Here is a 15,299-nt window from a genome sequence, read left to right on the forward strand (position 1 = left end):
CTCCCATTTGGTTTTAGCAAAGTCCCACACACAGCATGGGCGTGGCACCTCACCTTTGTCCCGGAGCAGCACCTAGAAAGTCTTTAACCACTTGTCCACGTAATCTCCTTCTTCTCGATGGCTACCAGGCTGCATGGCCTCGGCTCACCTCTCCCTTACCCAGCCGCCCCCTCCCAGGCATTTAGCCTGTGTCCAGCCCCAGGAGCCGCCGGCACCTTCCCACAAATGTCCTGCCTCTACATCGTGGCACCCTGGTGGGACTCGGTGGTGGGAGAGATCCCTGGAAGTAGAATTGCTGGGTGAAGAGCATTTTATTGGTTGAGGGTGGCTGGATGAGTCTCTCCAGCAGTCACAGGCACCTCCCTTCCCACCCCCAGCTGGACTACTTCACAGGAAGGCCTGAAGGACGGGGGGCCTGCAGCCCAGGGCAGGCCTGGCTGTGGCACCTGGCACACGGGGCTTCCTGCGGGGCTGGCACTCACCACAGCCCCTGCCCACGGGTCGGAGCGCTCTGGCAGCAAGACTCTGCGGCCACGAAGGCGGGAGGGAGGACTTGGCTCGCTCCCCAGGCGTGTTGATGGACACGCAATTAACCTGCCTGTGGTTATGTTGGCACTGAACTGGAACAGGAAGTTAGCATATAAACCAGAGCCTTTCAAGTTATGACAAATTCATCAAACAAATGAACCCGTGAGCACAGAGGGCGGTGTGCATCCAGCCTCTGTGCGCTCCAGTGGAGATAAGCGTCCACTCCGCTGGGAGGACCAAGGCCCTTTCCAGCCTTTCCCCTGAGCTCCAGGCCCGTGTCTTTCTGGCCCCAAACAGAACCATGCCTGGGGCAGAGACGGGGATTGGTCTGGAGCAGACACAGGCAGGTGGTCACGTCCCACCAGTGACTCCGCACGTCTCTCTGGGCCTCAATTTCCCCAGCTCTCTGGGGAGAGGCCGCTTCCATGATTGGCCCGGCAATGACTGATTTCCCTTCTGAGTTCCAGATGCCAGCTTTGACCCAGTCCTGCTAAAACCCGACAGCATCCCAGCTGACCCTGCTGTGAGAGCAGCTTCCAGAGCCAGTTCCCTCCTGGGGCGGCGTGCTTAGCAACACCCAGGGGGCAGCCCTCCCTGGCCTCCGTGCCAGCCTGTGCTCAGCGATGGTGCTTATCGGGCCGGGGAGTGTCCTTTAAGTCAGGGGTCCCCAACCCCTGGGCCACGGACCTGTTGGTGTCTTGTTAGGAACCGGACTGCACGGCAGCAAGTGAGCTGTGGGTGAGTAAGCGTCCCCGCCTGAGCTCCGCCTCCCGTCAGATCAGCGGTGGCGTTGGATTCTCATGGGCGCGGAACCTGAGAACCCTATTGTGAACTGCGTGTGTGAGGGATCTGGGTTGCACCCTTCTTATGAGACTCTAATGCCTGATGATCTGAGGTGAAACAGTTTCATCCCGAAACCACCACCACCCTCACTGTCCATGGAAAAATTGCCTTTCACGAAACCCATCCGGGGTGCCAAAAAGGTTGGGGACCGCTGCTTTAAGTTGTAAGCCCAGCACAGGTTTCTAAATGGCCCCATGCTGCGACAGAGCTGGAACAGCGGCCTCCAGGCAGGGGCACCTGCGGGTACCAGTTCAGGTGGGGGCCTCTGGTCAACCCCTTCACTGGACATGAAGGAACTGAGCCTGGGAGCTCTTGGCTCTCACTCAGGGTTACTCAGCTCACACTGCGGGCAGCGCTGGGACTGGGGGAAGCCCCCTCGCAGACCTCCTGGGCAGCCCAGGAAGAGCCGCTCTGGCCTTCCCAGCCTGTTGGACCTGAGACCTCAGGCCACTGCGGTGCTGAGGTCAGAAGAAGCAAGACAGGAGCCTCTCTTGGGGCTGAGGCTGGAGGCTGGTGGTGTCGTGAAAGGGTCCCCAAGCCAGTGTCCCCTAGCTGTCACGAGGTGAGGGGGCATCATCCCTGGGCAGGGCTCCTGCACCCCTGCCCTGTCCTGTGTCTGTGGCGCTGCCAGCAGCCCCTCCTGTCCCCAACACAGCCCCTGTCCTGGCTGCCCCCGTGCAGGTCCAGGCCCCTCCCTGGCTGTTGAACTCAGACACCACACCCAGGTGTCTGGGATTGATGGTGCAGGAGGAAGCACCTTGGGCCTGTTACAGATGCGGTTCCACCCGCTGTGGACCGGCCCTGGGTCCCCCCAAGAGGTACATTGAAGTCCTGATCCCCAGTGCCTGAGACTGCGGCCTTATTTGGAAACAGGGTCTTTGCAGATGTGACCGAGTGAAGATGAGAGAACCTGCCTGTAGCTGTGTTGGCAGCTGAACTGGAAGAGAATTTCATTTTATTACCAAGGCCCTGATCCAGTGACTCTCATCCTTATAGAGGGACATTTTCACACAGGGACACGTGGAGGGGAGACAAGGCTGCGTGAAGATGGAGTCAGAGATGGGAGTGGCGTCTACAAGGGTCGCCGGGAGCCACCAGGAGCTGGGGGAGAGGCCTGGGCCAGGTTCTCCTGCAGAGCCTCAGACAGAACCAGCCCTGCTGACATCTTGGCCTCAGGCTTCAGGCCTCTAGAGCCACGAGAAAATGAATTTCTGTTGTGGTTTTTTTGATTTTTTGGAGACGGAGTCTCGCTCTGTCACCCAGGCTGGAGTGCAATGGCGCAATCTCAGCTCACCACAACCTCCTTCCCAGGTTCAACTGATCCTCCTGCTTCAGCCTCCTGAGCAGCTGGGATTATAGGCAGGCACCACTATGTGCAGCTCATTTTTTGTATGTCTAGTAGAGATGGGGTTTCTCCATGTTGGTCAGGCTGGTCACGAACTCTTGACCTTAGGTGATCCACCTGCCTCGGCCTCCCAAAGTGCTGGGATTATAGGCGTGAGCCACCTCGTCTGGCCAAATTTCTGTTGTTTGAAGCCCTCAGTTTGTGGTGGTTTGGTACGGCCGCCGCAGGACATGCATACGACCCCCTCCCGTTTTCCCTTCCCTTCCCTTTAGTAGGAGCCAAGGAACCAGCTAGCACCTTGCATGGTGGGAGGAGAGATAGGAGGTCGGGGAGCAAGGCATGCGATCAGGGGAGCAGGGGAGGCATCCTGGGGAGGTGGAGCCGCTTCTTCCCGTGGGCGAGGGGGGTCACAAAGGAGGAGGTGCCTGGCTGTGTTGGTCAGTGGGGATGAGGGTCCTAATCAGACATGGAAAGGAGGAGGCTGGAGTCAGCTCTCCGGTGCTGGACTACAATTACAGTATTGGTGCGAATGCGTGTGGCTTTTCGTTTTCTTTTTTTTTGAGACGGAGTCTTACTGTGTCACTCAGGCTATAGTGCAATGGCGTGATCTCAGCTCACTGCAACCTCCGCCTCCCCATTCAAGAGATTCTCCTGCCTCAGTCTCCTGAGTAGCTGGGATTACAGGCATGCGCCACCACGCCCAGCTAATTTTTGGATTTTTAGTAGAGGCGAGGTTTCACCACGTTGGCCAGGCTGGTCTCAAACTCCTGACCTTGTGATCTGCCTGCCTCGTCCTCCCAAAGTGCTGGGATTACAGTCATGAGCCACTGCACCCAGTCTCTCTCTCTCTCTCTCTTTTTTTAAGGGTCTCACTCTTGTTGCCCATGCTGGGGTGCAGTGGCAGGATCAAGGCTCACTGTAACCTCGAACTCCTGGGCTCAACTGATCCTCCCTCCTCAGCCTCCTGAGTAGCTTGGACTACAAGCATGAGCCACCATGCCCGGCTTCATGCTTTTTCATATAGTAGATGGATATAGCAAGGTAGAGGCGTGTGTGTTTGTGTGTGTGTGCACAGTTCCTAGCTCTGCCTGTCAGAAGGACCCAGAAACAATGAAGTCTCAGTAGTCATGTGCACACCCAGTGCCCTGCCCAGATCTAAATTCCGTTTCCCACTAACAGGAACAGGGGTTCTTTGGAGAGAAGGCTACATCCAGGGCTGGGGCAGGGAATGTTTGAGATGAGCCTGGGATACCCTGTTGTACCAGAAAGTCAGGAAGCACCCAAGGAAACAGGCTGGGTGTGGTGGCTCATGCCTGTAATCCCAGCACTTTGGGAGGCCAAGGTGGGAAGATTGCTTGAGCCCAGGAATTTGAGAACAGCCTAGCCAACATGGCAAAACCCCGTCTCTACAAACAAACACACACAAAAAATTAGCTGAGCACGGTCTGTATTAGTCTGTTATTACGCTGCTAATAAAGACATACCTGAGTCTGGGTAACTTATAAAGGAAAGAGGCTTAGTGGATTCACAGTTCCACATGGCTGGGGAGGCCTCACAATCATGGTGGAAGGTGAAGGAGGAGCAAAATCACGTCTTACATGGAGGCAGACAGACAGCGTGTGCAGGGGAACTCCCCTTTATAAAGCCATCAGATCTCATGAGACTTATTTACTACCTCATGAAAACAGCACAGGAAAGACCCAACCCCATGATTCAATTCCTCCCACTGGGTCCTTCCCACCATGCAGGGGAATTATGGGAACTACAATTCAAGATGAGATTTGCGTGGGGACACAGCCAAACCATATCAGTGTCACATGTCTGTGGTCCCAGGTGCTCGGGAGGCTGAAGCAGGAGGATCGCTTGAGCTGGGGCAGTCGAGGCTGCAATGAGCCAAGACTGCACCACTGCACTCCAGCCTGGGCAACAGAGTGAGACCATCTTAAAATAAATAAATAAAAGAGGCCGGGTGCGGTGGCTCACGCCTGCAATCCCAGCACTTTGGGAGGCCAAGGCGGGCGGATCATGAAGTCAGGAGATCGAGACCATCCTGGCTAACACGGTGAAACCCCATCTCTACTAAAAATATAAAAAATTAGCCAGGCGCGGTGGCAGGTGCCTGTAGTCCCAGCTACTCGGGAGGCTGAGGCAGGAGAATGGTGTGAAGCCGGGAGGCGGAGCTTGCAGTGAGCCGAGATCGCGCCACTGCACTCCAGCCTGGGCAACGCATCTCAAAAAATAAAAATAAATAAAAATAAAAAATAAATAAATAAATAAAAGATGGAGATGTGTCAAAAGGCAAGAGATGGCTCAAGGGGCTTCCCTCTGGCGAAACCTAGAAAAATTTATACATAAATGGGGGGTGCAGCAGAAGGAATAATGGAATTAGAAAACTTCCATTTGGCATGGCTGGGCATGGTGGCTCACACCTGTAATCCCAGCACTTTTGGAGGCCGAGGCAGGTGGGATCAGCTGAGGTCAGTAGTTAGAGACCGGCCTGGCTAACATGGTGACACCCTGTCTCTACTAAAAATACAAAAAATTAGCTGGACATGGTGGTAGGCACCTGTAATCCCAGCTACTCAGGAGGCTGAGGCAGGAGAATCGCTTGAACCCGGGAGGCAGAGGTTGCAGTGAGCCGAGATTATGCCACTGTACTCCATCCTGGGTGACAAAAGTGAAACCCCATCTCAAAAAAAAAAAAAAAGTGGGCCTGGCATGGTGGCTCACGCCTGTTATCCCAGCACTTTGGGAGGCAGAGGTGGGCAGATTACAAGGTCAGGAGTTAGAGACCAGCCTGGCTAACATGGTGAAACCCTGTCTCTACTAAAAATACAAAAAATTAGCCGGGGGTGGTGGCGGCGCCTGTAGTCCCAGCTACTCAGGAGGCTGAGGCAGGAGAATCGCTTGAACCAGGAGGCAGAGTTTGCAGTGAGCCGAGATCGCGCCACTGCATTCCAGCCTGGGCCACAGAGCAAGACTCCGTAAAAAAAAAAAAAAAAAAAAAAAACAAAAAAAAAAACAAAAACAAACAAGCAAAAAAACAAAAACAGAGAATTTAAAAAGGTGGTAAAATATGAACGCTTGGTGATTCTGGGTGACTGGGATCTAGGAGCTCTTTGTACAATTCTAACCACTTTTTTGTAAGTTGGAAGTCATTCAAAAGCATGAAGCTACAAATAACAAAACCCTGTTTAGGTATGAAACGACAAAGTACAGACTGGAAGAAGATTTCTGTAAACCACAGATATCAAACCAAGGGCTAGTATCTAAAATATGTAAAGAATGCTTAAAGCTCAAAGGTGAAAAAACAAACAATTCAATTGGAAAGTGAGCAAAAGACATGAACAGACATTTCAGTAGAGAGGTTATACAGATGGCAAATAAGCACGTGAAAAGATGTTCAACATCATCAGTGGTCAGGAAAATGCAAACTAAAAAACACAGTGAGATACCAGCACACGCCTATCAGGATGGTTAAAGTAAAAAATAGTCGTGAAACCAAATGCTGGCAAGGATGTGGAGAAACCGAATTACTTGTGTGTTACTGGTGGGAATGTAAAATGACACAACCTCTCCAGAAGATAGTTTGGCAGTTTCTCTAAAAATTAAACATATTGGAGAAACCCCATCTCTACTAAAAATACAAAAATTAGCACGGCATGGTGGCGCACGCCTGTAATCCCAGCTACTCAGGAGGCTGAGACAGGAGAATCACTTGAACTTGGGAGGCGAAGGTTGTAGTGAGTGGAGATCACGCCACTGCACTGCAGCCTGGGTGACGGAGTGAGACTTCATCTCAAAAAAAAAAAAAAAAATTAAACTTGTAACTACTAAACAGCCCTGCAATTGCATTCCTAGGCATTTGTCCCAGAACAAAGATTTATGTTCACACAAAATCCTGAACATCAATGTACACAGCAGCTCTGTTCATAAGAGCTGAAAGCAGAAAGAACCCAGATGCCTTTCAGTGGGTGAATGGTCAAAGACACTGTGGTACCTCCACACCCTGGAATATCACTCAACAAAGAAATGAATGAGCTCTTGGCCAGGCACGATGCCTCACGCCTGTAATCCCAGCACTTTGGGAGGCCGAGGCGGGCGGATCATTTAAGGTCAGGAGTTCGAGACCAGCCTGGCCAATATGGCAAAACCCCATCTCTACTAAAACTACAAAAATTAGCCGGGTGTGGTGGTGTGTGCCTGTAGTCCCAGCTACTTGGGAGGCTGAGGCAGGAGAATCACTTGAACCCAGGAGACAGAGGTTGCAGTGAGCTGAGATAGTGCCACTGCACTCCAGCCTGGGTGACAGAGTGAGACTCTGTTTCAAAAAGAAAGAGAGAAAGAAAGAGAGAGAGAGAGGAAGGGAATGAGGGAGGGAGGGAGGGAGGGAAGGAGGAAGGAAGGAAGGAAGGAAGGAAGGAAGGAAGGAAGGAAGGAAGGAAGGAAGGAAGGGGCTCTTGACACCACAGCCCGGATGGATTTCCAGAGAATTATGCTAAGAGAAAACAGCCCATCCCACCACGGGGCTCAGGAGAGGATGGAGGGCTGGTGGGTGTGGCTGTAAACAGGTGATACCGAGACCCTTGTGGCGATGGAAAGCCTGGGTGTCTTGGCGAGCCCTATGCCAGTATCCTCGCTATCCTTGCTGGGGCATTGTAGTACAGTTCTGCAAGATGTTACCATTGGGGGAAATGGGGAAAAGGGTATGTGGGATCACTGTGTTAGTTCTTTCTATTTTTTTTTTTTTTTTTTTGAGACGGAGTTTCACTCTTGTTGCCCAGGCTGGAGTGCAGTGGTGCAATCTCGGCTCACCGCAACTTCCGCCTCCCAGGTTCAAGCGATTCTCCTGCCTCAGCCTCCCGAGTAGCTGGGATTAGAGGCACGTGCCACCACGCCCAGCTAATTTTGTATTTTCAGTAGAGATGGGGTTTCTCCATGTTGGTCAGGCTGGTCTCAAACTCTCGACCTCAGGTGATCCTCCCGCCTTGGCCTCCCCAAGTGCTGGGATTACAGGCATGAGCCACCATGCCCAGCCTACTGTGTTATTTCTGATAACTGCAGGTGAATCTACAATTATTCCAAATGAAAAAGCTTACCAAAAAAATCCTGGTGTGTTTGTGTGTGTGTGCACGTGTTCGCGTGCATGTATGTGCGTGTGCGATTTTACATAATTGCTACATATTGTTGGCCAAGGCTCTGCCTATTGGCAAATTCCCAAGTCGATTCTGAGAGTAATGCTCAGGAGAACTCCCGGGTCTACAGAGAAGATGAAGATGCGTATCTTCCCAAGTCCTCCACCTCCACTAGGCCACGATCTCCCACTGCAATTCCACTTCTGTTATTTGAGAATGTGCTGGGAGCCAGGCACTGGGCTGGAGCCGGGAATACACAGCAGGCGGGACCTGCTGTCACGTGCAGCTCCCAGGCTAGGAGGGGACGCAGACGAGGTTGGTACACAAAGACAGTCCAGGAAGCAAGGCCAGTTCCCAGGGACCACAGTCCCCCGCAGCCCCAGCTTCCATCCCCCATGCCTCGCAACATCCCCCCTCCCACAACGGCATGGGGCTGTCTTTTACTCTCATGGGACCCCCGCTCAGACCAAGTTCATCATCACCCCACACCCAGCCAGAACCTGGGATCCAGTTTCCAATCACCTGTTCACCCCTCACTTACCAAGGCTTGGTGTGAGGACCTCCAGGAAGGGACCTCAAGTGCACAGCAGGCGAGCAGTGGCCCCGCGTGGAGCAGAGCGTGGAGCAGTGGCTCTTTGTCCGCCACTGCCTCCACCACGCCCCTGCTGCCCTTTAGCCCGCATTGCCTTGACCATTCACACGCCGGGAAAACCAGGAGAAAGTTACACTGATACATCTGAGTAAGGTTCCCCAGGAACCTGCACCAGCATCACTAAGGGAGCCTATTCTGCCAGCTTCCTGGGCCCCCGCCCCAAGTGAAGAAACCAAATTTCCTGGCTGGGAATCAGAATTTAACATGAGCTCTCCCAGAAGAATCCCACCTGTGGACAGGAGTCTCCTCAGCGTGACTCTCGCCCCTGGGGCTTTGGACTCTGCCGCAGAGTGACAGAAATTCAGAAAACGTTTCCCTCATGTAGCAATTTGACAACAAAACATGTTCACCAGGCTTGCCACAGTGGCTCACGCCTGTAACCCCAGCACTGTGGGAGGCCGAGGCGGGCGGATCACGAGGTCGAGAGATCGAGACCAGCCTGGCCAACATGATGAAACCCCGTCTCTACTAAAAATACAAATAATTGGCCAGTCGCAGTGACTCTCGCCTGTAATCCCAACATTTTGGGAGGCCGAGGCGGGCAGATCACGAGGTCAACAGATCGAGACCAGCCTGGCCAACATGATGAAACCCCGTCTCTATTAAAAATACAAACAAACTTGTAATCCCAGCACTTTGGGAGGCCAAGGCGGGCGGATCACGAGGTCAGGAGATCGAGACCAGCCTGGTCAACATGGTGAAACCGCATCTCTACTAAAAATACAAAAGTTAGCTGGGCTTGGTGGTGCATGCCTGTAGTCCCAGTTACTTGGGAGGCTGAGGCAGGAGAATCACTTGAACCCGGGAGATGGAGGTTACAGTGAGCCGAGATCACGCCATTGCACTCCAGCCTGGGCAACAGAGCGAAACTCCGTCTTAAAAAAAAAAAAAAAAAAAATACAAACAGGCCGGGCGCGGTGGCTCACGCCTGTAATCCCAGCACTTTGGGAGGCTGAGGCAGGCGGATCACGAGGTCAGGAGATCGAGACCATCCTGGCTAACACAGTGAAACCCCGTCTCTACTAAAAATACAAAAAATTAGCCGGGTGTGGTGGCGGGCGCCTGTAGTCCCAGCTACTCGGGAGGCTGAGGCAGGAGAATGGCGTGAACCCGGGAGGCGGAGCTGGCAGTGGGCCAAGATGGCACCGCTGCACTCCAGCCTGGGTGACAGAGCGAGACTCCATCTCAAAAAATAAAATAAAAATAAAAATACAAACAATTAGCTGGGTGTGGTGGCGCATGCATCAAAAAAACAAAACAAAACAAAAAAATGCCACCAGGCCCACATGGTCTCAAAGAATTTTTTTTTTTTTTTTTTGAGATGGAATCTCGCTCTGTCGCCCAGGCTGGTGTGCCGTGGCGTGATCTTGGCTCACTGCAAGCTCTGCCTCCCGGGTTCAAGTGATTCTCTGTCCTCAGCCTGCCAAGTAGCTGGGACTACAGGTGCCCGCCACTGCACTGGGCTAATTTTTTGGTTTTTTAGTAGAGATGGGGTTTCACCATGTTAGCCAAGATGGTCTCGATCTCCTGACCTCGTGATCCACCTACCTCTGCCTCTGAAAGTGCTGGGATTACAGGCGTGAGCCACCGCACCTGGCCGACCAGGCTGGTCTTGAACTCCTGGCCTCAAGCAGTCCTCCTGCCCTCCCAAAGTGTTGGGAGGGATTACAGGCGTGAGCCACTGCACCTGGTTCTTACTCTTAATTTCCAAGTGATCTCATTATAGTCAAAGAATATGAATGGTATGGTTTCTGCTTGTAACCTATTGAGATTTATCTGTTTTTTTTTTTTGTTTTTTTGTTTTTGAGACAGAGTTTCACTCTTGTTGCCCAGGCTGGAGTGCAATGGCGCGATCTCGGCTCACCGCAACCTCCACCCCCTGGGTTCAAGCGATTCTTCTGCTTCAGCCTCCCAAGTAGCTAGGATTACAGGCATGCACCACCAAGCCTGGCTAATTTTTTATTTCTTTTCAGTAGAGATGGGGTTTCTCCACATCGGTCAGTCTGGTCTCGAACTCTTGACCTCAGGTGATCCATCAGCCTTCGCCTCCCAAAGTGCTGGAATTACAGGTGTGAGCCACCACACCCGACCTGAGATTTCTTTTGTGGTCCAATAAATGATCAATTCTGGGGACTGATTTATGTGTGAAAATAATATAGTCTCTGTTCATTGATTATAAAGTTCCATTATATAGATCTGTTGGATCAAGTTTGTTATTTGTTTTTCTTTTTTTTCTTTTCTTTTCTTTTCTTTTCTTTTTTTTTTTTTTTTGAGATGGAGTCTCGCTCTGCAGCCCAGGCTGGAGTGCAGTGGGACAATCTTGGCTCACTGCAAGCTCTGCCTCCTGGGTTCACACCATTCTCCTGCCTCAGCCTCCCGAGTAGCTGGGACTACAGGCGCCTGCCACCATGCCTAGCTAATTTTTTTTTTGTATTTTTTAGTAGAGATGGGGTTTCACCCTGTTAGCCAGGATGGTGTCCATCTCCTGACCTCATGATCCGCCCGCCTTGGCCTCCTAAAGTGCTGGGATTACAGGCGTGAGCCACAGCGCCCGGCCTATTTGTGCTTTTCAAATCTATTATATCCCTAATTGCTTTGGGTCCACTTGGTGTCTCAATGTCTGAGACCAAATGTGGATTTATTAATATGTGTACTTCTATAATTTTTTGCTCTGTTTTGAAGATATGTTGGTTGGTCCACAGTAGTTCACAATTGGTGTGGCCGACTCTGTAGAAAGAGGCTTGTCACCTACTCCCACCCTTCTCTTTGCCTTCCTCTTCTCTGCTCAAGGGAAATGCCCAGATTCCTGGTCTCCCTCACAGATAGGGGTGTCCACATAACCTGGTTCTGGCCAAGGAGATGTAGGAAGAAAGAGAGAAGCTTTGTGGGGATGGCCTGTTGCCTCAGCTCTTCCTTCTTCTTCTGGAACAGGATATCATAACTAGGGGGGCGGCAACCATCCTGCAACCACAAGGACAGAAGCCGAAAGCCACCAAGAGACAGAACCCTTATCTGAGATGATGTCACAAGTGGCTGCATTCACCTTGGACTACTACCCCCTTCCATTGCACTGCGTGAGACAAACCCGTGCGCTGGGAAGTTTTCTGTCATTTGCAGCTGGTCGGTTACAGAAGCAGCCCATCCAGCTGGCGTATCTCTGTGAGGGTTGTAGCGGAAATCATATAGGTTTCTACCCATCCCATGTTTTTGGTCTTTATTTCTTTGGGTCTTTTATTAATATTACGATAGCTGCTCTTTTTTTGCTAGCATTTGTCTGTTTTTATTGAAGGATAATAAACATATATCAAAGTACGCCTATTTTCAATATACTGCCCTGTGAATGCTCACATAATGAACACACCCGTGCAGCCTACACCTACGTCAAAAATCAGAACCTTTGTGTGGGGTGACTTTTTCCCTCCTTCCAGTTTCAGTGTTTCTGCAGTATCTTCTACTGGGAGGTATGTGCGGGTCACAGAGCCTCTGCCTCAAACTGGCCTCTATGATCAAGAAGCAGAACGTTTCACAAGACTGAGGCGGGCAGGTGCAGGGGCAGCACTCAGAGGCCCCAGCGCCTCCTGGTCCTGAGTCCTTCCACCTCTCGGCTCTGACTCAGGACAGGAGCAAGTCAGCTGACAGGCGCTGCGGCAGAGGCAGGCATCCCACTTACACCCGGGGGATCCAGAGGAAGGGGAGAGCATCTCCTTCAGCAGCCCTGGGGCACACGGCCCTTGTGTCCAGCGTGCAACTCTTGCCCCACATCCACCCATCCTGGCTGTGACCATGGTCACCGTGATTGACCCGGGCCCCACTTGGCACTGATGAAGTCTATGGACCCCTTCTGAAAAGTGTTTTTAAAATAAAGTATATAGGATTATAAAGAGAACCAATTACACTGCAAAACAATAATAAATGTATATGAGTTTGCATATATATATATATATATTTTTTTTTTCTTGTCTTGCTTTCTTTCTTAATTTCTTTTTTGAGACAAGGTCTTGCTCTGTTGCCCAGGCTGGAGTGCAGTGGCACAATCACGGCTCACTGCAGCCTGGAACTCCTGGCCTCAAGCAATCCTCCTGCCTCAGCCTCCTAAGTATCTGGGACTACAGGCACGCACCACCATGCCTAGCTAATTTTTAAATTTTTTGTAGAGACACAGGGGCTCCCCATGTTGCCCACGCTGGTCTTGAATTCCTGGACTCAAGCAATCCTATTTCATCAGCCTCCCAAAGCACTGGGATTACAGCATGAGCTACCACGCCCTGCCCCTGCATATATTTTTTATACTTGTACACATTAATGCATATTAATTATACATATTAATGCATCACAAAAGTTCTGGTACATGCAATACATGTGTTTGTGATGAACAGAAACAGTATTTTGAGATATCTGTGGCCAGCTGCAGTGGCTGACGCCTATAATCCCAGCACTTTGGAGGCCGAGGCAGGTGGATTACTTGAGATCAGGAGTTTAAGACCAGCCTGGCTGGCTGGGCGTGGTGGCTCACGTCTGTAACCCCAGCGCTTTGGGAGGCTAAGGTGGGCCGACCATGAGGTCGGGAGATCAAGACCATCCTGGCCAACATGGTGAAATCCCATCTCTACTAAAAATACAAAAATAAGCCAGACGTGGTGGCGTGCGCCTATAGTCCCAGCTCCTTGGGAGGCTGAGGCAGGAGAATCGCTTGAACCCGGGAGGCAGAGGTTGCAGTGAGCCGAGATGGCGCCACTGCACTCCAGCCTAGGCGACAGGGCAAGACTCTGTTTCCAAAAAAAGATATCTGCAACAATCGCAGCATGATTTGAGTCATTTTAGTTATTTTAGTTACATCATACATTCATCACTGAAGGAAATGTCAAATTTTGGTTAGAGATCAGTGAAAATAAATAATGAGTTGGGGCTGATTAGAAAAAAAAAAGAAAGTGGGGCGGGGTGAGGTGGCTCATGCCTGTAATCCCAGCACTTTGGGAGGTCAAGGAGGGAGGATCACTTGAGGCCAGGAGTTTCAGACCAGCCTGGAAAACATAGCAAGACCTCATCTCTACAAAGCAAACATGAAAAATTAGCTGGGTGTAGTGGCTCAAACCCTCTGGTCCCAGCTACTTGGGAGGCTGAGGTGGGAGGATTGCTTGACCCTGGGAGGTGGAGGCTGCAGTGACTCCTGTGCTGTACTACAGTGACCCTGCTGCTGTACTCCCTGTCTCAAAAAACTCCACAAAACCAAACGAGCCCAATTATTTATTTATTTATTTATTTTTTTTGAGACGGAGTCTCGCTCTGTCACCCAGGCTGGAGTGCAGTGGCACCATCTCTGCTCACTGAAACCTCTGCCTCCTGGGTTCAAGTGATACTTCTGCCTCAGCCTCCCGACTAGCTAGGACTACAGGCGCGCAGTACCACACCCGGCTAATTTTTTGTATTTTTAGTAGAGACGGGGTTTTACCATGTTGGCCAGGCTGGTCTCTAACTCCTGACCTCGTGATCCGCCCACCTTGGCCTCCCAAAGTGCTGAGATTACAGGCGTGAGCCACAGCACCTGGCCCTCCAAATAATTTTCTTCTTTCTTTCTTTTTTTTGAGACGTAGTCTTGCTCTGTCACCCAGGCTGGAGTGCAGTGGCGTGATCTCGGCTCACTGCAAGCTCCGCCTCCTGGGTTCACACCATTCTCCTGCCTCAGCCTCCCGAGTAGCTGGGACTACAGGCGCCCGCCACCACGCCCAGCTAATTTTTTGTATTTTTAGTAAAGATAGGGTTTTACCGTGTTAGCCAGGATGGTCTCAATCTCCTGACCTCGTGATCCACCCGCCTCAGCCTCCCAAAGTTCTGAGATTACAGGCGTGAGCCACGGCGCCCAGACCCCAAATAATTTTTTAAAAATGGTAATGTTGTCCTATTCAAGTCCACGTACCCTCTGGTTCTCCCATGAACTTCCTGCCTGCGGTCTTTCTGTGGGGTTAGGGACACCGGGCCGGGGCCAGCATGTGGGGTGGGCAGTGGTTGGGGTTGGGGCTGGCCTCAGTGACAGTGGGCGTGTGGATTGTGAATTTGTATCTAACCCGTGTGTATCTGCTGTTTCATGCATGACTTTGACTTGCTCACATTTGTTGTGATGACTGCATATGGGGCCTGCTCCTGGCATTTAGCTCTGGGGTTTTAGTTGCTGCATTTTCTTGCTGTTCCTGTCCCCCTGACAGCCCCCATTTCCTGCTTTTGTTAGATTCATCAAGTCTTCTTTGCTCCATTTTTTTCTTTTTTTCTTTTTTTTTGAGACAGAGTCTTGCTCTTGTTGCCCAGGCTGGAATGCAATGGCGCCATCTCGGCTCACTGCAACCTCTACTGGGTTCAAGTGACTCTCCTGCCTCAGCCTCCTAAGCAGCTGGGATTACAGGCGCATATCACTACGCCTGGCTAATTTTTGTATTTTTAGTAGAGACAGGGTTTCATCATGTTGGCCAGGCTGGTCTCGAACTCCTGACCTCAGGTGATCCGCCCACCTAGGCCTCCCCAAGTGCTGGGATTACAGGTGTGAGCCACCGTGCCCGGCCTGTTCAACTTTTTTCCTCTAATGGTTTGGAAGGTTTACATATTTCTGTTCATCTAGTGGTGACGTTAAATTTTTTTATTTTTTATTTATTTTATTTTATTTTATTTTTTTTCTTGAGATGGGGTTTCACTCTTGTCCAGGCCGGAGTGCAGTGGCACAATCTTGGTTCACTGCAACCTCCGCCTCCTCAGTTCAAATGATTCTCTTGCCTCAGCCTCCCGAGTAGCTGGGATTACAGGCGTCGGA

The sequence above is a fragment of the Gorilla gorilla genome, chromosome 4, assembly GCF_029281585.2.
Source record: "Gorilla gorilla gorilla isolate KB3781 chromosome 4, NHGRI_mGorGor1-v2.1_pri, whole genome shotgun sequence".
Taxonomy (NCBI): Eukaryota; Metazoa; Chordata; class Mammalia; order Primates; family Hominidae; genus Gorilla; species Gorilla gorilla.